The sequence below is a fragment of the Cryptomeria japonica genome, chromosome 5 (assembly GCF_030272615.1).
Source record: "Cryptomeria japonica chromosome 5, Sugi_1.0, whole genome shotgun sequence".
In the NCBI taxonomy this organism is placed as follows: domain Eukaryota; kingdom Viridiplantae; phylum Streptophyta; class Pinopsida; order Cupressales; family Cupressaceae; genus Cryptomeria; species Cryptomeria japonica.
The window spans coordinates 381,462,242-381,486,185 of NC_081409.1; positions in this window are offsets into that span (position 1 = coordinate 381,462,242).

The window sequence follows — 23,944 nt, forward strand, 5'->3', positions numbered from 1 at the left end:
TACATGCATTATTAGATACTAGGTAATTTTCCCCATCTGTTGGTAACCCAATTACTTTTGCAATTTGTTCCTTTATCACCACAACTCTCAAACCTTTTACCTAGGCTTCTCCATCTGAAAGTGTGCGGGTAAATTCCCTTGCAATTTCCTCATTAAACTTAGCTTTAGAAAATAATCCAGCCACCCACTATTGCAAAATATTGGCTTACAATCTTGGTCTTGTAGAAGGACTTCATGAACTGTCAGCTCATGACGAATGGGTGGACCTCCCACTGCAGTGATAACACTTTCTACTCTCTAATGGTATAAATTTGTCCAATATCTGCAACTGAAATAAACTCAATATACTCTTACTTGGTCGGAACCCAGCTGCAATCTAAAATAACTCTAGGCTGACAGAAGGACATAATACAAAATATCACCTCAAACTAAAAATTTGAATAATTAAAATGCAATTTGGGATGACATAAGAATTTTTTGCTATAGTAATTATTAGCATACTTTCCCTCCCAACCTAAGGTTTAACAGGTGTCCACACATGTAGAGGAGGACTGAAAAATGACACTATGCAAAATATCATAATGATAGTTAATATGATTTAATTATATAAATGCAATAAAAGTAAATACACACAAGCGTACTTGACATCATGTGATAATTACTGTAGTTGAAGAAATTGAGCCATCATGCATGGAAAATGAGGGGGAAACATATAAAGTGAGTGGAAAGAAATGAGTGAATACAGAATCAAATATTTATTGCACAAAAATGTTCTTCCTCCAGATATGGAAGTATTTATTATGAGCATGCAATGAAGATTTAGGATAGAGAGGTAACGACAAAGCCGTCGCCAGTTGCTGTAGGAATCTCGACATTTTTGACCGTGGAGAATTGCTGTAGGAATTCGTGCTTGCTAAGAGGCTTGTGGTACATGCACATACGATGACCATTGAATAAAAAATTAAATTTGATAGGATCAATTGTGGATAATCAAACGACACCATTTGAGAATGTTTCAACTATCTCATAAGGTCCTAGCCATCATGTCTGTAATTTTCCCAAGTTATCTTTATATCTTGAATCATAGAGAAGGGCCCAATCACCTGGCTTGAATGATTTATATTTGATATAGTGATCATGCCACTTCATGCACTGATTTTGAACTGATTCAGTGTGCTACATGGTTGACTTTCTTATCTCATCTAAGACATTAAGCTACAAGATCTTTTCTTCTTGTGATGCAAAAAGAGTCATATCCAAGGCAATGGCTGTTCTCAAGGTTTTATGCTCAAATTCCACAGGCATAATTTCTTTTGTCCCATATACCATTTCAAAGGGTGTAAACCCCGTTGTGGTTTTCCAAGTGGTTCTATAAGCCCAAACTGCTGCAACAACCTGCTGGACCAATCCTTGCGGTTAAGAGCTACTATTTTGGTCAATATTAATTCAAGGTCCCTGTTAGTGATCTCTTCTTGTCCATTATCCTAAGGATGATAGGGGGTGGATTTTCTATGCCTTATATTGTATTCATTAACTAGGATTGCAATCAAAGTGGAAGTGAATTGTGCCCCTTGATCTATTATAATTTCTCTAGGAACTCCATACCAAGTGAAGATCTCTTCATATAAAAATTCCGCTACCTTATTATCCCTAGCATGCTTGAATGCTTTGATCTCTACCCACTTTGTGCCATAGTCGGTACAAACAAGAATGTATGAACGACCATTTGATGATGGATTAATTGGCCCAACAAAGTCTAAGCCCCATTTATCAAATGGTGGAACAACCACCTGGGGGTGTAAAGGAATTTCATAAATCCGAGTTGATCTTCCCATTCTTTGACATCTGTCATATTTCCTGGTATATTTGACTTCATCCTTGTGCAAGGTTGGCCAATAATACCCTGTAGTCAATATCTTGAGAGTTGTTCTTTTGGCAACAAAGTGACCTCTACAAGGCTCATCATGACAGGCATGAAGTATATCATATGTCTCATCTTCTCTGTAAGGAAATAAAAGAGCAAGAAAAGGAAAATTAATCCAAGAAAGTTTATGATGAAGTAATTGTTACCAAGAGAAAAGCAATAAACTTGGAGCATCACCCAAATGTGAAGAAGGAGGCACAAGAACTTTTGAAAGGGGAAAAGCAAAGAAAAACCCCTTGTGATATTATGAATGAGGCAATGCCTAAAAATGAGAGAGAGAGAGAGAGAGAGCAAGAAGCTCTTTACAATATTGTCATTAAGAAGAAATGAGAGAGGAGGCATCTCTTAAATAGAGATGAGGAGAGGAGTTACAAAGTAACTCCCAAATCTATGAATGCCACCATTCATAAAATGTGTGTGCCATGTGTCCACATCCTCTTATGGAGGAAATCTAATATTCCTTAATAAAGGAAAATAAAAGAAATGACTTGTCCTCACACATGTACTAGAGGACAAATTACATGTAGGAATTCCAAAGGAATATCCTAAACTAAATAAAAAATAAACCTAAGCTAAGTAAAGATTAAATATTCTGACATCTCTAACACAATGCCTCATAACTTGAGTATAAAATAAGAAATCTTCTATCCATGAGAAGTTGAAACTCTTTTCTACCAACAACCTTTTTTCTTTTGGTGAGAAATGAGGAGGTATCTTGTTAGCTGCTAAGTAGTTAGCTATGTCAGCATAGCATGGACTGTTCAAATTAATTGAAAACAAATGCTCATCTGGAAAAGAATCATCAACGGCTTTAGGATTGTTTGGTGTTTGAATTCTAGATAGAAAATCTACCACTACATTTTCTTTACCTAGTTTATCTATGATAGTAATGTCAAATTCTTGCATCAACAACAACCATCTTGCCAACCTACCTGTAATGGAACTTTTTTTCATGAGGTACCTGATGGCTGCATGATCAGTATGCATAAATATTTGATAACCAATTATATACTGCCCAAACTTATTGAGGGCATAGATAACAACTAACATTTCCTTTTCAGTGACATCATAATTCAGCTCTGGTCCTTGCAAATTTTTTCTGATATAATGAATTGCATTTTCCAAAACTCCTTGCTTCTGCCGCAAAACTGCTCCTATTGCAAAATCGAATGCATCCATATAAATGTGAAAAGGAAGAGACCAATCAGGTCCTTTAAGAATAGGGGCCTGAGTTAAGATTCCTTTTAGTTTAGAAAATGCCTCTTCACATGTAGCTATCCATTCAAACTCAACATCTTTTGTTAATAGAGAATACAAAGGTCCTACTATTTTACTAAAGTTCTTGATAAATCTCATGTAGTACCCTGTATGGCCGAAAAAACTTCTTACATCCTTTTATTTTGTAGGGGCGGGAAGAGCAAGTATTACCTCAATTTTGTCTAGATCTACTTGAATACCTGATTGAGAAATACAATGCCCCAACACTATTCCTTCTTGCATCATCATAAAACATTTTTCAGTGTTTAGGAATAAATTGTGATCCTCACACCACTGCAACACTTTGGCCAGATTTTGTAATGCTTCCTTAAAGGTGTCCCCATAAGCAGTAAAATCATCCATGTAAATTTCTATACAATCATAGGATATATTTGAAAATATATTGAGGACAACACTTTGAAAGGTTACAGAAGCATTACATAAACCAAAAGGGAGAATTGAATATGCATATGTTCCCCAAGGGCAGGTAAAGGTGGTCTTTTCCTAATCTTCCATAGCTATTCTAATATGATTATAACCACTAAACCCATCCAAGAATGAAAAGTATTGCTTAGCTGCTAGAGAATCTAACACTTGATCTATGAATGGAAGTGGGAAGTGATCCTTTTTGGTAGCAGTGTTGAGCTCCCTATAGTCCACACAAACTCTCAATTTCCCTCCTTTCTTGGGAACTATAACCAGGGGGGAAACCCATTGACTGTCTAAAATAGGGTAAATGAATCCTGCATTAAGCAACTTTTGTAGTTCCTCTTTAACTATTTCCCTTAGGATATGATTAATCCTTTGCTAAGGCTATCTAATTGGTTTACAATCTTCTCTGATATGAATCCTATGGGTACACAATGTAGGATTTAATCCCTTCATATCATGATAATCCCATGTGAAGGCTTGTTGTTGGACTTTCAGTAATTCTATTAATGACAATCTTTGATCTGCTGCTAATTGACTATTGACTGTTGGCATATGCACACTCCAATGATACATTGTATGTGATTGACGGTATGGCACCAACAAGATAGTTCATCAGCATCAACAGATCACACTCTACACCGACACTCAGACCACCAGCACCGACACAGAGAAAGGAAGTATACCGGTATAGAGGCCGATAGGATTTTTGTTATGTTATATTTTTTTTATTATTGTAAAAACCTTGTAAGCCGACTTGGCAAGTTGTAAAATGACTCATATATAAAAGAGATCATTGTAGACATTTTGTAAGTGATGTAAGCGAAAAAGGAAGATATTAGGCAGACCTATTATGCGAAATATAGGTTAAAGGTTTTATGTAAAGAACAGAGCAGAAACTGATACTGGATCAGGCATTATAGATGCTATTGTAAAGCAGTACAAGATATTGGATTTGTATAATCCACATTGTAAGTCAATGAGACTTCCCATTGAGCAGTGAGCTCTAGGCAATTGGCCTTCCTGCATGTGCAGGCCCCCTTTTGTAAGTAATATTCTCTTATTGGCCAGTAAGTGGATATTGTGGGTCACAAATCCCACCAAGGTTTTTCCCACACCAGGTTTCCTCGTTAAATCCTTGTGTCAAGGTGTGCTTTTCATGTGGATGTTTTAAATTCTATTTATTACATTATTTCTTGCATACCGGTACACTGTTATAATATGTTCTACATGTTTTAAGTTGAGAAATTCTAACTACCGGTTAGATACCGATTCAGCCCCCCCTCTCAGTATCTGTGAGATTCCTAACAATTGGTATCATAGCTTGGTCCTCTATTTTCAGAATCTTAACAACTTGAGGAAGATCTTGACACCGGTAGATATGGAAAATCTGATGAAGCAACTGGAAGCAGCTCTCTTAGACTATGATACAGAAAAATTGAAAAATATTAAACTAGACGATGATCTAAAAGTAGCTCAGGATATCATTTAGGCACTTCAAGAGAATCTTACTATTACAAGAAATAAGAGAAGAGAACTTTGTGAAAAGATGCAAAATGAGAATGATGAAAAGGAATCACTTAATGATATGTTAAGTAAGCTGAAACTGGAGAACATAACTACAAAGAATGAGATGTAGGATATGACTATGAGATTTTGTAAAGAGATTGAAGATAGGAAGAAGAATGAAGAAGAATTGACCAGAAGACTAAGTGATGCAACAAATGAGAACACAAGACTTAGCTATGAAAATGATTTATTAAAGACAGATCTGATACACACTCAGAATGACTCCAATGAACTGATGAGACAGAAAGAAGTCTTAGAAAGAGAACTAGAAACTACAAATCAACATAAAGAAAAATTCAAGAAAAGCTCAAAGGAACTTGGTAACTTATTGAAGAATCAAAAACCTAAAGGTGACACTTCTGGAATTGGCTTTGAAGTTGGTGAAAGCTCCAGTACTGCAAACACACAGGATCACAACAAACCGATAAGGCAACTTAATATTTATAAATTCAATGGAAAATGCTTTAACTATAATAAGTATGGACATAGAGCAGATGAATGTAGATCTAGAAATTATCAGAATATCAACACTCCCACCGGTCAATGTTCAAAATGCAACAAAGTTGGTCACAATTCTGAAAATTGCAGAATGAATGTAAGATGTTATGTTTGTGGAAGATTTGGACATTTATCTAATCAATGCAGAACACAAACTGACATAGGTTATGGGAAAGCTATTCAGAAGAATAATGCGACTTGTTATGCATGTAACAAGATTGGGCATATTGCAAAATTCTTTAGAAGTAAAGGATCACCGACATACAATAAAAGTTCTAGCTTGAAAGGTAAAGAAAAAGTTGAAGAGGTTAAGCAAGAATTCTCAAAACAATGGATTAGAAAAGCAGATCTAAATGTTGGGAATACTCCTCCACCGATAGAACCAATCAATGCTTTACCGACAGGACAGAGTGATGCTTCACCGACAGGACAAAGTGATGCTCCACCGGTAGGAAGTTCTTCATCAAATTGAAGAATGTTTCCATGAGGGTTTGGAAATCTAATGACACATGTGCTATTATTCCCTCCGTTAGAGATGAGAAGTTGGAAATTACTTCATTACCAATAGACAATGTTAAGTGAATACTTAATCGACATGCATTTAATGTGGTAGATGGCAAATTAACACTATAAATTTGTGGTTTTGGCTCCATTTCATTTCGCCGTGATTTCAAACATTTGTAGAGCGCAAAATTTGTAGAGCTAAGGAATTTCAAGCAAAGAGGTGAAGCACTTCAAGCAATCAATCCATCCAAGGTAGAAAAAGGTATTTATCATATGGCATCCACCTCTGCACTTGAATATATAGCAAACCCTACTGTAGTTGAGGTCATAAAACGCCCGAGGCCTATATTTCAACTAGTTCCCAAAGTAGCAAAGAAAGATGACAATATAGGTGCTTTCTCACAAATACCAAAAGGAGTTGTTTATGTTGAAGACCCAAGAATTTACATTCACTGCAACATAGAGGAATTGGGAGATGAAGAGATCAAAACTATGTATAAAACTGCCATATGTGATAATTCCAGAAATGTGAAACCGGAACATGAAATCATTGAAACCCTAGGATTTACTGAAATCCTCCGCATTCCTGAATTTCCCAAGGATGTGATTAGGATAGTCTTAAGCAGGGTACATGGTGAATTTTTCTGGTTAGATGCAATTCACAAAATCACCAAGGAAGTTGTGAAAGCTATCATAGGGTTATCGACCATCGGTAAAAGGCCAGACAAAACTAAGAAGGTCTCCAATGACTTAGTTACTAAGCTAACTAGTGCTACATCTAATAAAATGTCCCTAAGAGTCAATGATGTAACTGACATCAATTTAAGGTTTATCAACATGATATTAGGGTATAAGGCAACTCATGCAAATAGACTCAATTCAGTTTCAAGTTTATGCATTAAAAGTGCTTATGACATGATCACAGATAATGTAAAGATTGATATATGTGAGTGGTTGAAGGATGAGCTAATTGACAACCTAGGCAAGATTAAGAAGGATAAGAAAGGAATTTTCAGATTTGGAAATCTGCTAGTATGTTTGATACTACATATAACCAAACAAGTTCCCGGTATAGGCTACAAAGAACTTGGATTTGATATACCGATAGGTAAACAGCTAACAGAACTATTCAACAATATGGGAGAAGATAAGGAAAACAATATCCATGATTTATTTCAAGCACTTAAGGCCAAAATGAAGAAGAGAATCAGATTATCACAAAATATTGTTGACAAATATAAGGATGAAATCTAGATGGAAGCAGTCATCCCAAGAACAATCTGGGTAACAGAGATGGGCTATGAGATAGATGATCATATAATTGAGACTTATGCAAAAGCACTTCTGGAAGCACCAAATGAACCAAAGGAAGAAGTATTTGGTAGTGCTGAGACTATAGAAAAACAAATACAATCTAAGAAGAGAGTGAAAAAGGTTGAGGTAGTTGTGAGAAGAGGCTCTAGACAGGAAAAGGCTATTAAATAAGATGTGTTAAAACAAACTAGTATCACTGAGGATGAGCTAGGAACTCTACAGCCTTAGACTCATCTATCACCGGTATGCACTTCAGAGAGTGACATGCCTGCAGCTTTCAAAAGAGTTGTAAGGAAAAGAGATCCCTCACTAGCAACCACACCCTCACCTAGGAGGACAAGATAGAAACAACAAGCAGTGAGATCACCGGTTAAGAAGACTGCACCAAAGAAGAAACTGACACCTAAGAAGAAGAAGAGAACAAAACAAAACCTGGCTCCTCTTGACATACTATTGAATGAAATTACAGAGGAAGGAAAACTGAAGAATATAGAGAAATTGTATGACACTCTGATTGCAGATGAAAAAGAACAAGTAGAAAACAATGTTATATTGCATATGGACATGTATAAGAAATTTTTGATGGAAGTTGTAGATCAAGTACCAGATGAACTGTTCAGAAGACTGGAAGCAAGGAGACAAGAAGTAATAGAACTTGACAAGAAAATCAAGATAGAAAAGCTACTTGCTGTGTACCTAGTGAACTCACCTACAGAAATTGATGATTTAATTGTTGAAGCCAACCCGTCAGTATTCTCTACTGCACACCGACACATTGCATTAATGGTTGGAAGATTCAATGAGGTGACTAAAGAAACTAAAAATGGATGGGATATATTCCTAGTTGAAAAACAAAAACAGGAAGAATACAAGAACCCCAAACCAATAAAGGTATATCAGAAAGAAAGAGACAAAGGAAAAGGAAAGGTTGGTGGACCTCTGAGTATTAAAGTAAAAGATAACTTACCCCCACCGTCTTTTACATCACCGATAACAACAACTACAAAAGATCAACTGATAGTTGAAAGTATGGATGTAGAGGATGTCAATCCTAATCCTGAAGTCTTATACACAGTAGATGTTGATACACAAAAGATCAACATTGTGGTAGACAAAGATACAACTGGCAAGACTGAAATGGCTAGTGAGCCACCGGTAGCTGAGCAAATTGTTAAAAAACAAGAGAAACGGACAGATGTCAAATAACAACAGGCAGAAGCTCAGACTAAGATCGTGCAACAAGAAGAGCAACAACAAAAAGAACAGGCTCCAAAATAGAAACAGGAACAGGTTCATGAGGAAACAGTGCCACTGGCAACTGGAGAAGTACACAAACCATTGCTTAAAGAAATACAAACACAAACAGACCTACCAGAGGTCACAACAAGCTTGGTTACTTCTTCCATCGGCGAAATTCAGAATGTTGGTTCCTCCTCAGCAGGCCACAAACCAACAAATGTAACTGAAGTACTTTTGGATTCAATCAAAAGGATAACAGATTGTAGTTCACAAGATTACAAAGCTATAGATGACACAATCCCAATTTTGAAGGTAATTTCTCCTGACTGTAATATAGACAATAAAGATTCTTTAGGACAACTTGATACTTTGTGTAAATATATCACATAGAACATTGAGAAAATAAAGGAAGAGACATTGAAGGACAAAGTAGAAATTGAAAAGCAAAAATTCTTTGAAGATTAGATAAAGAAGTGTACTAGGGAATTTGACACACTTCAACCGGAACTGTGTAACTTATTAAAGGAATACAAAACTTTGTACAAAGACACCTGCAAGACAAACTTTTTGACAGTAGACATAGATAAGAAAATAAGCAAGGTACAAGATGAAACCAATAAACTTGCTGATAATTTTGTTAACACACCTGATACATTATCAGTTTTTGAGCAAAGGATAACAAATTTTGAGGAAGAGTTACTTAAATTAGAAAGAGAAAAGGAGAGAATAGTGAATAAGGCAAAGCATCTGAGATTAAAACTGAGTCCAAGACTGGACTATCTAGCATCATTGTGGAAGGAAATATCTGAGACACTGATACAGGGACATAAAACACTGGTAGAGCATATGCAGCACCTCACCGGTACAGTTAAAAGAACAAAGACAACAATAAGAGACAGTAAAATTTTTTCGGAGAGTATAAACTTGATTTTGGTGGATCTATTTCAAATTGTAACTAACTAGTTACAAGGTTGAAACTACAAACTCTACTGACATCTTGACAACCTTTGTCATTGATGCCAAAGGGGGAGTAGTGGTATGAGAAAATTCAATATCACAGGAATCATATGCTCAGGGGGAGCACACATTTTTGGACTTCACATTTTTAGATACACTTTTGAAATTTCTCATGAGTGTTGCCATCAATGCCAAAGGGGGAGATTGTTGGCATATGCACACTCCAATGAGACATTGTATGTGATTGAAGGTTTTTTCATTGATGGCATCCTTACAATCCTATGGCACTGGCAAGGCATTACACTGGCAACGCATTACATTGGCAAGATAGTTCACCGACATCAACAGATCACACTCTACACCAGCACTCAGACCACCGACACTGACATAGAGAAAGGAAGCATATCGACACAGAGGCCGACATGATTTTTGTTATATTATATTTTGTTTATTATTGTAAAAAACTTGTAAGTAGACTTGGCAAGTTGTAAAATGACTCTTATATATAAAAGAGATCATTGTAGACATTTTGTAAGTGATGCAAGTGAAAAAGGAAGATATTAGGTAGACCTATTATGCAAAATATAGGTTAAAGGTTTTATGTAAAGAACAAAGCAAAAACTGGTACTGGATTAGGCATTATAGATGCTATTATAAAGCAGTACAAGATATTGGATTTGTATAATCCACATTGTAAGTTAGTGAGACTTCCCATTCAGCAGTGAGCTCTAGGAAATTGGCCTTCCTGCATGTGCAGGTCTCCTTTTGTAAGTAATATTCTCTTATTGGCCAGTAAGTGGATATTGTGGGTTACAAATCCCACCGAGGTTTTTCCCACACTGGGTTTCCTCGTTAAATCCTTGTGTCATGGTGTGCTTTTCATGTGGATGTTTTTAATTCTGTTTATTACATTATTTCTTGCATACCAGTACATTGTTATAATATGTTCTGCATATTTTAAGTTGAGAAATTCTAATTACCGGTTAGATACTGATTCACCCCCCCCTCTCAGTATCTGTGAGATTCCTAACATTGACATTCAGATTTCTTCTTGCAGCAACCTCTATTTGAGTGACTAACTCAACATTAGATATTTCAAACAAACAAGAGGTTTGAATCTCTTATGGTAGTAATGTATGAAATATGTCTGTGGTTGCAAGAGAATCTAAAGAGCTTGCAGACAGAAGAAGAGTATGCAAAGGACTTGCTGGTATACCTTTGGACTGTTGAGATGCTCCATAATGATTTCCTATGATGTTAGAGAGTATTGTATCATCCTCTTGAAGTGCTATGAATGGTTCCCTTGTTAACATCATTAGTTGTTGAACATAATTAATTTCTTCTATGTTGTCTCCTAAATCTGGCCATACTACTTGCTCTTGGTCAAGTTGTGGTTGTGTTGGAGAATAGAGTGCAAGAGTTTTAGAAGTAATACCATTTGAAATGGTCATATCCCCTGATCTGTAACCTATGTATGCATCAGCTGTAGCAAGCCAAGGTCTTCCCAAAATTATTGGATATCCCCCAATGTTGCCTTAGGAGAGAGTATTATAAAATCAGTCAGGTATTCCCAAGTATCTAATGTGACAATAATAACTTCAACCATCCCTTTAGGCCGAATAGTAGAGCTATCAACAAGCTGCAGGATCGTTGGGGTTGATCTAAGGCTAATAATGCTGAGTTGCTGCATGACATCTTTAGTCATCACATTTATGGCTGCTCCTAAGTCTATCAAGGCATTTTTAATTAGAGTTCCATTAATAAATACCTTCACAATAGGGCTACCTGGGTCTGAATATTTAGGGACAACAATTTTTCCTAACATGATATCAACCAATTGTCCTACTACATGTACTATTTTTGGGTCCTTTTTATTTCTCCTAGGTTTCTTCAAACATTCTTCCTTAATAGATTTTCCATATATGGGAATTTTCTTAATAACTTGAAATAGTGGAATCTTTACACATGTTTTAACTGATCAATAAGATCAAAAACTATATCATCCTTCTGTCTAGACACTTCTACTTGCAATCTTTGGGGAAATAGGGGATTTCTTACATGTGCGTCTAAAGTCTCAGACTGATGAACCTACTCAGGGTTTCTAGGTTGATCAGGTGTAGTGTCCTGAGCAATCTCCTTAGATGGTAATTCCATTATGACTGGAGGAGATGGAGTAGGTAGCGTTGTTCTCGACTGTAAGTGAATATCACTTATATTGAGAGAATATGCAGGATAGTTATTAGGATCAGTTGAAAAAAATTGCTGTTGCTGCTGGGGTTTGTTATTTGGATTTGGCATAGGTTGTGTTGGCAGTTGGGTTGGCTTGGGTGGAGTAGCATTAGGAGCTGGTGGCATTAAAGCTGGCTGTTGGGATTGTTGTTATGGCTGCAGGAAACCTGATGATTGGTTCACCCATTACTGTCCTCCCCTCCATTGTGGTGACTGTTTCCAGTTACCTTGAGGTGGTGACCAACTCCCTTGTGGCTGCTGCCATTGAGAGGAAGGACTCTGATAACTAGGCCAAGGGTTTTGAGAGTTATTCCAAGAATGAGGAGTATAATTTCTAAAATTTTGTGTGTATGGAGGTTTCCACTGATTGTTTTGTGCATTGAAGTTCATATAGGGATTAGAAAATGACAATGGATCTTGTGGCATACCTTGTCTTGGAGGCCAAGGCCTTTGTTGTGCAACATAAAAGAGTTGTTCATCATCTCCATAGATAGGCTTGAAATATGGGGAAGTTTGCTAGCTATCAATTTTAGCTAGCAGTTTACATTTACAATCCTTCTTCTTTTGTCGACAGTGAGGACAAAATTCAACAAGAATAGCCTCTGCCTCCTCATGCTTCTGTCTTGCTTGAAGCGTATCCAACTAAGTAACCATATTATTGATAATATTATCCTTTAAGTCCTTTAGCAAATGAGTTATTTCCATTCTTGAAACTGTTGTAGATGACTTTGCAATTGAAGAACCATACCTATAGTGTCTTTCCTTCTTGGCTGCAGCTCTGGAGTACTTTTGACAGATTTGTCTGATGTCATCTCATTGGACTTCAGTAATATCTCCTCCTCCCACGAGGTCTAAGGAGTCAACACAATCTTCATTGATTCCCCTTAGAAAGATCAACTTCATAGATTCTTCATTCAAAGTGCTATGCTTGGATTTTTTGACACTAAACAAAAACCTCTCCAAATAATCTTATATGATTTCATCTTCTTTTTGTGTCATCATGAAGATATCATCACCATGTCGGTCCATTCCCCTGCAATAGTCTTTATACTTATCCAAGAAGTTTGTCTTCATCTCCTCCCAGGTAGTGATTACATCTCTTCCTAGACTCATAAACCATCTCAGGGCAACTTCTTTTAGAGTAGCAGGGAATAACTTGAGTTTGTGGGCATCAGTGGTATAATCAAAGCTTCTACAAAGGATGTCAAATTCAAACAAGAAGGTATCCAGATCTTCTGTTACCAAACCATGAAATTTTGGAATTGAAGAAACTGGTATATTCTTCAAATTTGAATTATCATGTTGGTCAGGAATGGGAAACTCAAAGGTTGGGTTTACAGGCAGAGGTGGAGGATTTGCTGCCATTGGTCCCTGATAAAGGACTAAAGGTAAAATGTTTTTCTTAGGGGGTTCATTTAGGAAGTCTAGGTCTCCTTCTGACAAATTAAAAACACCTCTATTTTGCACATAAGTTTCTGCAAAAGGGTTTACTTCAGGTGCTTGATCTGATCTTATATCTTGAGTGGAATGCGAGGGAATAAATCTTCCTAATGCATCTCTTCTCCTCCTATGCATGCATATTAATGAAGAAATTAAGAAAGCTAACTAAAAACTTGAAACTAATGGTTACAACAGGTTCTTAGTTTGGCACCATCCCCGACAATGGCACCAAAAATGTTGGTCCTTACAACTGGAATGGTAACTAGGTAATAAAACACAATTCAAAGATTGTATATCTTTGGATATCTAGCTTTCCTATAGCAAAGGTTCATTTACTTATCGACCAGGGGTGTAAACTTAAAATGGGCCAGCACTGTATATGCACCAGGTTTATATCACAACCATTCTATATTACTACAGGAAAGAAAATTCTTTGAAGTAAACATGCAAAATCGCAATGAACTAATTCTTAATCCAAATTCACTACTGGAAATTACTCAAACAACTACTAGTAAATGATAATGTTCTGGCAAGAAGTTAGGAACTACTCTGCCACTGTGGCTGTAGGAACAAACACAGGAACTGTTTCCAGTGGCTGCAGGAACAAACAATTGCCAAAACAACTACTACTAAAAAATGGAAACTAACTAGAAAACATGAAGGATTACTCACCAAGTGGGCCCCCTTGAGTGAGCATATCCAGAACTTTCAGATTACAATTGTTAAGCTTCTAAAATAACATTGATCTCTTTATTCCATTTTGACTGTGAAAATACATAAAATACTAGAAGACTAAGTATTACAAATATGATGGTCGTTCTCTACTATACTCGAGAGGAGAGAGAGACCCCTTTATTTATAAGGAAGCTTATAATGGATTCCTAACTGATCAACCACATTCCTACGAAATAGGCAAATGAGATTCATTAAAGAAAAGAAGAAGTCAAAGCAAGAAAATAAAACAATATCTATCATACAGTTGAGAAAATATAGCATGACATGCTTCCTAGATCTAAGCTCCACTAAGAACAATTGTAAATGTTCCATAAATCATTCTGTTGAAGAACCGGTCAAGTGGCTTTGATCTCTATTATTATTGATTTTCTTTGTTTGGGTCTGCATTGCAGCTATATACTTGGTGCTTCTTTAAACCACCACTTAGTCTTTCATTCTCCTTTGCTGACCCTACATCATGATATAAATGCACACAACAAACATGTGTATATACGAATTCTAACATGATATAATTTAAACCATACTTAAGATTGATTTCAGATATAGATGAATCATTTAAAAACCATTATATGAAAAAATTCAAATTAGTTTCAGAAACACTTAAAAGGTATCAACTAGGGGAGTATCCTGATCCAAATGTCATCTAATCACAAGACCTAGGCAAGAGTATTATAACAAAAATCTATCAAAATTGAGCCATTATTTAGGCTCATCAATTTCAAGGTCATCATCAAGCATTCAAGCATTCAAGTCTTCTTCATTCATCCATTGGAGCAAAATTACATCATTCACTTGCAAGCATGTGTGTGTGTTAAGGTTTTGTCATGTTACATGCCATTTCATACAACTTTTTTGGTTATATTCAAGAAGCAAAGCAATCATCATCAACAAGTTGCAGATCTACAAGGTATACATTTTCATTTTTTACATTCAAGCATTTGCAATTACTTTATTTGAAGGTTGATTCCTCAATCGAGGTTTGACTGAGGAAAATCCCTATCCACAACCCCCATTTCTTCTCTTTTCTGTGTGTAGGTTGCAGGTGCACAACTATAATTGCAGGTTTGGGATTCATTTGCAGAGATGGAAGAACCCTTTTCATTTTGCGGATTTTATGGTGGACCATGTACATTCTCACCATGGTCCCGATGACTTTTCTCAAAATTTGCAGGGCATATCCGCATCAGTCTAATTATCTTAGATCTGAAGTTACAATGCAATCCTGAATAGGTAGCTCCTCATTTCACTCATTTCCTCTCTCTTTTCCACATAGTCAACAAGTCAAATTTCTCATTTACAAAAGAGGGTATAACACACATCAACCGCTTGCAATCCACTTAGAATTCACATCCTTGTTTCCCTTGGATTTGGATCTAGCGGATTCAAGCCCCTCTTTTTAATGTAAAGTTCCTTTCCAAGTGAAAATCATCCTAGTGGCTTCCTTTCTCTCTCCTAGGTGGGGAGTCACTAGAATCAAATTTTCCACTTTACATTTTGGTGAACCCGACGTCTTACACATTAACTTTGATTTCTCATTATTAGATCTAATTAATTGCAATTTGAATTTCAAATTTTCATTTTCAAGTTTGATTTATTTGCAAATTTTAGAGGTTAATTACATAAAAACCCCATTTTTTCATTTTGAGAAAATTAAGCTTGTGAGGTGTAAAAATTTAATTTCTTATTTCATATCTAATTTATATTTCAAAATTGCAATTCAAATCTGTCTCTTTATTATGAAATTTCAGTGGTTAAATCATAAAACCCAAATTTTTAAGATTATTTGATTTTCGACCTTTGACTATAATTTTGACCGATCTACACATCTCCAAATCAACTGTTTTTTTGGATTCTGTCTTAAAATCATAATCTCTATCATCCTTGAAAATTTTGACAAAAGTTGGTTGGACTGTGTGTGTTCCCGCCATGACCCTCAGCTTTTTTCCCGAAATTTTGGGAGACGGATTTGACTATATTTTTTTGCTCAAATCCAAAATATCAGCGTACTTTATCAATTTTAACACTCTCTAAGGTCAAACACAAATTCAAATTTTGTCAAATTCACATCTTAAAATTAATTTTCATAAAAAGGTCCTAATTTTAGATCTGCTTTTCCAGCAAATTTAGATTTCACTTAAGAGACTTTTAATGGCAATTAATAAATTGGATTTACTTGCTCTTTCAAATGTGATTACATTAATTTTTGCATATATTTATCATGTGTTGGATAAGAGTTTCTTCCATTTCCCATTGGTTCTCTTTCTTCATAGCACTTAGTCATATTGTGTTGTTAGGATTTCCAAATTATTTTCTTTTCAATTTCATCTCAAAGCTTTCATGCATCATTTATGTTGCATTATGGTGATTTTGTTAAAAAAATGCATTTACTATGTTAATCACCTTAAAGCTTTTGTAGATCCCAAACCAAAAGATCCTAACCTTTGTACCTTTCCTAGGGTATCTTGTGCGGATGAAATGAGATCTAATGCTTTACCCAATGGTCTTTCTACAAGAGAGCAAGCATTAGAAAGTAATATAGATCCATCTTCTTCTTCTACACATACCCTTGAGAAAGGGGGGAAATATGAAAACATCAACATTTACATCTTTAGATCCTCCTTATTCTCCTAGGACCTATCGTCAAAATCAAAGTCTATGTAGAGAGGATGATGTCATGCATTTTATTCATGACCTTTCTCCTTGCATAGAAGTCACTAAAAATGAGCTTTTAGATGATGAAGATGTTTTTCCCCAATCTTCCATAAAGGATAAGCTTGATAAAGGTAAAGAGATTCTCATTCCACATGATACTCCTCCTTCATCTACAAATCCTTTTTGGCTTCCTTACACATCAAATTTCAAATAAATTCATGATCTTGTGTTGGCCATTTGGTGGAATTGATTATGTGTTGCATTGATGTCAACACCAACTATTTGGATGCTTTACCGACACCCTTCTAGTCCTGATAGGTTAAGTGGTTTTTGCTTAACTTGGATCCAGTATGATCCAGTAGGCTCTAGTATAGTCTGGTGATGGAATTGGCTTATAATGATACTTATACTCATATTTGGTCAGTTGGTTTTGGTCTAGTGATTGGATGCTATCTTGCTTTCTTTGAAGATTGGTTTCTGGTTCTGGCGAGGGTTTCACCGACAAAGCTTTTGATGGAGATCTTTGATGAATTGCATAAGTGGTGTTGGTGCAGATTCTGATGGAGTTTTGGGATGCTGTTGGTGATTATGTTCCAGACTTGGCGGATGGAGATCATTGCTGAAGTGTGTGGACCTATACTTGGTCTTGGTTGATCTAGGTTATGGACCGACTTAAATGTAACGTGTGGATAGGACCCATTGATTTATTTATGGGATGTCTTATGTGTTAGATATTATTTGTTTGGTCTAAGGCTGACATGGTTTGTAATTATGTAATCGGTTTATTCTGTGGTGGCCAACTTGATTATTTATGGTCGAGGAATTTGTATAAATATATGTAAGATCTTATTGTACATCATCATGGTTAATGTAAGAGGTCATGGTCAAGGAATGTAATGTGTGAATAAATTTAATATCATTTAGGCAAAGGATTTGGTCAATCATTGGAGATCGAATTGGGTTTATGTAAGAGGATTTAGTCCTCTGGTATTGAGTTTAACCGAAACTATACTCAAGCATAGGAGATGCTATCTTTTGCAGTTCAACACTTCTCCAGATTGTTGTCTATATTTATATGTAGTTAGTGAGGCTCCTTTTGGGATGAGCAGTGTACTCTAGGCTGTTGGCCTTCCTGCAAGTGCATGTCCCCTCAATTGTAATTCACATACTTACTGTAAAAGTATTATCTGACTATGGGTATGCTTCCCACCATGGTTTTTCCCTTTACCAGGTTTTCCATGTACAAATCTTGGTGTTGTGTGGATGGATTTTATTCTGTGATTATTGTTTATGCTTGATTGATTAACTGCTATTATGGTATTATTGTTTTGGGTTCCAGTATTAAAGTTTTAATTGCTGAATGTTCCTATAATTTGAGAGAAATGATTCACCCCCCTTTGAGTTGTCTTTCGATTATCTAAACTATCTAACAACTGGTATCAGAGATTTGGTCCTCTCTACAGAAAGCTTAACCGCTTGAGGAAGATCCTATGGCAACTATCAGTTTAAGTTCATCCAGTTCTTCTGGAGCTATCTTTCAAAGGGATATTTTGAGGCTTGATGGAACAAATTACATAGTATGGAAGATTTAGATGAAGACTCATCTAAGATGTCTTGGAAAGAAGATTTGGGAGATCACACATAATGGTATCGCACCCTATAATATGGGATCTGACAATCCTCCTCTGGAAAACCTAGACAAGGAGCTTGAGAATCATTGTAGAGCAAGAGAATCCCTCTTGTGTGCACTTTCTGATCAACAAATAATGGGATTAACAGACAAATCATCTGGAAAGACTATATGGGATAAGTTGGAGACTCTTAATGAAGGTGAACCTATAGTAAAGATTGCTAAACTTGATGGTTACTAAGTGAGATATGAAAGCTTGAAGATGGAAGAAGATGAAAGGATTAATGAGATTGTTATGGGAATTCAATGTTGTGGTTGAACTCTAAGCGAAGATGAAATTTTTTCTAAAGTACTAAGAGCCCTACCACCGGCTTACAAAATGAAGGCTACTACTATTAATGAGTTGAGAACAATGGCTAATACATCTGTCAACATAGATACTTTGGTTGGGAAACTATCTACTTTTGAGCTTGAAGAATTTGGACCTTCTGGAGCTATGAAGACTAAACCTGCTTTTCATGCATCTACATCTACAACTGGTAAGAAAGATTGGAAAGATTTGTATGCAAAATAATTGGAAGATATGAAGAGAGAAGATGATGAGTTTGAGAAAATTGAAGCACTATTTGCTAGAAGAGTACCGAAAGGACCAGTAGGAAGTAAGTATGAAGGAAAAACACTTTTAAAATGTTTTGCATGTAATAGGATTGGTCATTTTGCATCCAGATGTCCTAAAAAGAATTCAAGATTTGAAGAAAGAGTTAGAAGATCATTTAAGCCTAACCGTGGATATCGGAAAAAATATAAATACATGAAAAATAGAGACAAATCATGCTACATAGCGGATTATGAAGGCATTATTGATTCAGATGATGGACCGATAGAAGACTCTGCTAGTGGATCCAGAAATGGGAAGGAATAGGTGTTTCTCGTTATCAAGGAAGATGATCCGACACTAGAAGAGAATGTACCTAAAGAGAAGGCACTTGTTGCTAAAATTGAAGACAAATATGAATGGGTAATTGACTGTGGTTGTTCACATCATATGACTGGAGATAAAGGGAAGTTTCTGTCTTTGCAATAATTTGACGGTGGACTAGTTAGATTTAGAGATGAAAAGGCATGCATGATTAAAGGAAAATGAACTATATCATTGGATGGTAAGAACAATACTGACAATGTTTATTATGTTGAAGGTTTGAAGCATAATCTTTTTATTGTAGGACAATTGGTAGATAAGGGATTTCAATTATAGTTCAAGGATGGAAAATGCAAAATCATTAATAGATCTAGCTTGGAGATTGCAACCTGTACATAGACAAGAGGTAATATATTTCATTTGAACTCCGGTGAGAAGACATGTTTGATTACATAGATTGATGAGAGTTGGCTTTGGCATAAAAGGCCATGTCATGTGAATTTTGATTACATTGTGAAGATCAATTCAACTAAGGCTGTTAGGGATATACCTAATATTATGAAGCCCTATAATTCGGTATGTAAAGAATGTCAAATGGGTAAATAGGTTAGAACCTCTTTTAGGAGTATATAAGATAAATCAAATGATGTTCTTGATCTTATTCATACTGATATGTGTGGCCCTACTAGAGTTAAAAGTTTTCATGGTGATAGATATTTCATGCTAATCATTGATGATTATTCTAGAATGATGTGGGTTACTTTTTTGAGAGAAAAATCTGAAGCATTTGAAAAGTTTAAAATTTTTAAGGCTAAAGTGGGAACTGAGACAAGATTGAAGATTAAATGTTTGAGGTTAGCTCATGGTGGAGAATTCACATCCAATGAGTTTAATAACTTTTGCGACAAGCTTGGTATAAGAAGACAATTTTTCTGCTCTCCGGACACCTCAACAAAATGGAGTTGTGGAAAGGAAGAACAAAACTATCTTGGATGCTGCTAGAACAATGATGATGGAAGAAAATCTATTGGTATTCTACACTCTAATGAGAATGGTTGATGTTGTCATTGATGGCAACCAATCGGCAACATGTTTTCTTCACATGCACCGAAATCACAGACATCATACACCGACAGGCACTGACACCGACACGCACATTCACTGACATCCATATTACACCGAAAATGAAGTATACCGGCACTCAGGCCAACATGGGACAAAGTTTTTTTTATATGAATTGTATTGTAAATGTAATTAATTATTTGTAAACTGACTTGGTGTATTGTAAAAGACTCATATATGTATGAGATCTTATAGATCATTTTTGTAATTGTAAGGAAGAAGAAGGATAAGATAATATTATTGGTAAGATAGCGAAATGTTTTTGTTAAGGTATCTGACTGAGCTTAATCCGGTACTGAACCAGACATTAGAGATGCTATTTTGAGTAGTACATTATATTGGATTTAATTTTCCATATTGTAGTCAGTGAGACTCTTTCATTGAGTAGTGCGCTCTAGGTTGTTGCCCTTCCTTGCATGTGAAGGCCCCTATTGCAAGTAATATTTATTCATATTGGCCAGTGAGTAAATATTGTGGGTCACAAATCCTACCAAGGTTTTTCCCACATCAGGTTTCCTTACTAAAATATTCCGTGTTATGGTGTCATTTATGTTGTCTCTATTATTTCTCTTTACTGCATTATTTCTTGTTTACTAGTATATTGATTTGGGTTGCAAAGTTATAAATAAGTTTAAATATTTCACTAACCTGTTAGACACTGATTCACCCCCCCTCTCAGTGTCTTTGGGACTGTCATTGAATCTAACAATTGGTATCAGAGCCTGGTCCTCTATTTTCAAAAGCCTAACAACTTGAGGAAGATTCTGAAACCGGTACCGATGGAGAATTTGAGAAAACATTTGGGAGGATCTCTTGAAGATTTTGATGCATAAAAATTGAAGAATATCAAGCTTGAAGATGATCTGAGGACTGCTAAGGAATTCATTAAAGGACTTCAGGAGAACCTGGTTATAGAACAAAAAAAAAGGAAAGAACTTCATGAGCAAATGCAGAAACATGATGATGAAATATAAACTCTTAGTGATATTGTAGATAAGTCAAGACAAGAGAAAAGTAATATGAGGAATGAAATGCAAGATCTAACCATGAGGCTATGTAAGGATATTGAAGACAGGAAGAAGAATGAAGAAGATTTGACTAGGAGACTTAATGATGTAGGTAATGAAAATCTGAGACTTTGTCATGAAATTGATATGCTAAAGAAAAATCTAATTCAAATGCAACATGATAAAGAAGAGCTTATGAGACAAGTTGGGATTCTGGAAAATGAGTTGATCACTACAAATGAACACAAAGACAAATTCAAGAAAAGTTCAGAAATACTTGATGACATGCTGAAAAGACAAAAAATTGATGGAGATACTGTTGGACTTGCATTTGAACATGGAGAAAGTTATGGGACTACAAACAATCAAGATCACAGTAAACCGGTAAGACAACCTAATGCTTATAAATTTAATGGGAAATGTTTCAATTGCAATAAATTTGGTCATAGAGGAAATCAGTGCACATTTAGAAATAATTAGAATATAAACTCACCCACCGGTCAATGTTCCAAATGCAATAAAGCTGGTCACAATTCAAAAAATTGCAGAATGAATGTGAAATGCTATGTTTGTGGTAGATTTGGACATCTATCTAATCAATGCAGATCACAAACTGGTCAAGGATATGGAAAAGCTATTGAGAGGAATAATGTAACTTGTTATGCATGTAACAAGATTGGGCATATTGCAAAATTCTGTAGAAGCAAGACTATACCAGTGGACAATAAAGGATCTAATGAGAAGGGAAAAGAAAAGGTAAATGAAATAAAGCAAGAATTTTCAAAACAATGGATTAAGAAGGGAGATCAAAGAGTTGATGAATCTGTCTCTGCAATGGTTGAACAGAGTAACCCTCCACTGGTAGGAGATTCTTCATCTAACTAAGGAATAATCCTTAGGGGGTATGGCAACAAGTTGAAAATCATGCATTCTACCCTCAATTGATGGGAAGAAGATAAATTTATTCTTTACTGACAGATGTGTTAAGATTTCACTTAACTAGCAAGCATTTAATATGGTAGTTGGAGAGCATTTTTTGCTATAAAGCACCAGAAAACCCTCATTTTCATCCACCAAGAATTCAAGCATTTAGAGAGCGCGAAATTGAGCAAAGGCATCCTAAAGGCGAGCAACAAGTGTTTTTCAGGCATTCAAGGATATCAAGCAAGAGGTATTTATCTTTCCAAATGTCATCTTCATCTTCTGTACTTGAGTTTATTGCAAACCCTACTGTGGTAGAAAACATTAAGCTCCGTAGGCCCGTGTTTAAGATCATCCCTAAAATTTCCAAGCAATATGATTCTATCGAAGCTTTTTTGAAAATTTCGAAGGGAGTCGCTTTTGCCGAAGACCCTAGAATCTACATTCATTGCAACATAGAAAATTTAGGAATTGATGATTTGAAGAACATGTACAATGGTGTTATTACTGACGAACAAGGTTTAGTTAAACCAGAGCATAAGATAGTTGAAGACTTAGGATTCATTGAAATATTGAACATACCTAAATTTCCAAAGGAGGTAGTTCGTCTTGTTCTGAGTAGAGTTCATGGAGAGTTCATGTGGATTGACTCTATTTTTAAAATCTCTAAGGAAGCAATCAAGGTAGTTATTGGTTTACCCTCAACCGGTAGTAGGCTCGACAAAACCAATAAGATACCTAATAAGGGAGTTATGGATTTAACCGGAGCCACATCTGACAATAGATCTCTTAGGGTTAATGACATTACTAATGCTAATGTGAGATATGTGAGTATGGTACTTGGCTATAGAGTAACTCATGCAAACAGATTGAATTCAGTTTCCAGCTTGTGTATTCATAGTGCATATGAGATGGTTAAGAACAATGCTAGGATTAATATCTATGAATGGCTTAAGGAAAAACTAATAGACAACCTAAAAAAGATTAAGGGTGACAAGGAGGGGACATTTTGTTTTGGCAACCTACTTGTGTGTTTGATGCTTTACTTCACCAAAGAGATACCCGACATTGGTCATAAGGACTTTGGATATGACATCTTGGTAGGCAAAAAAATCATGTAAGCTATCACCAGTATGGACTCTAACATGACAACATTATTGTAAACTACCTCAAAAACTTTTAAACTAAGATGAAAGCTAGAGAAAGGTTACCACAAAGCATAGTAGATAAGTATGACAAATAAATCTACTTTGTAATCAAACGAGATGAAACATGGATGGAAGCTGTTACTCCTAGAACCATTTGGATAACAAAAATGGGATATGAAGTTGAACTAAATGTTCTTGAAGCATATGCTAAAACACTTATTGATGCACCTAAGGAACCATCTGAGAAATTCTTTGGTAGTGTTGAGACCATTGAGAGTGTTGTCTCAATGCAGAAGCGAAGAAAAAGAAGAGAAAAGTTTATCAGAGATGCATCTAAGATGGCTAAGGAAATTAAGGAAAATGTAATGAACCTAAGTGGTATATCTGCTAGTGAACTGGAAGGATTGAAATCAGAAGCTCATGTTTCATCGGTTGTCACTTCTTCAGATA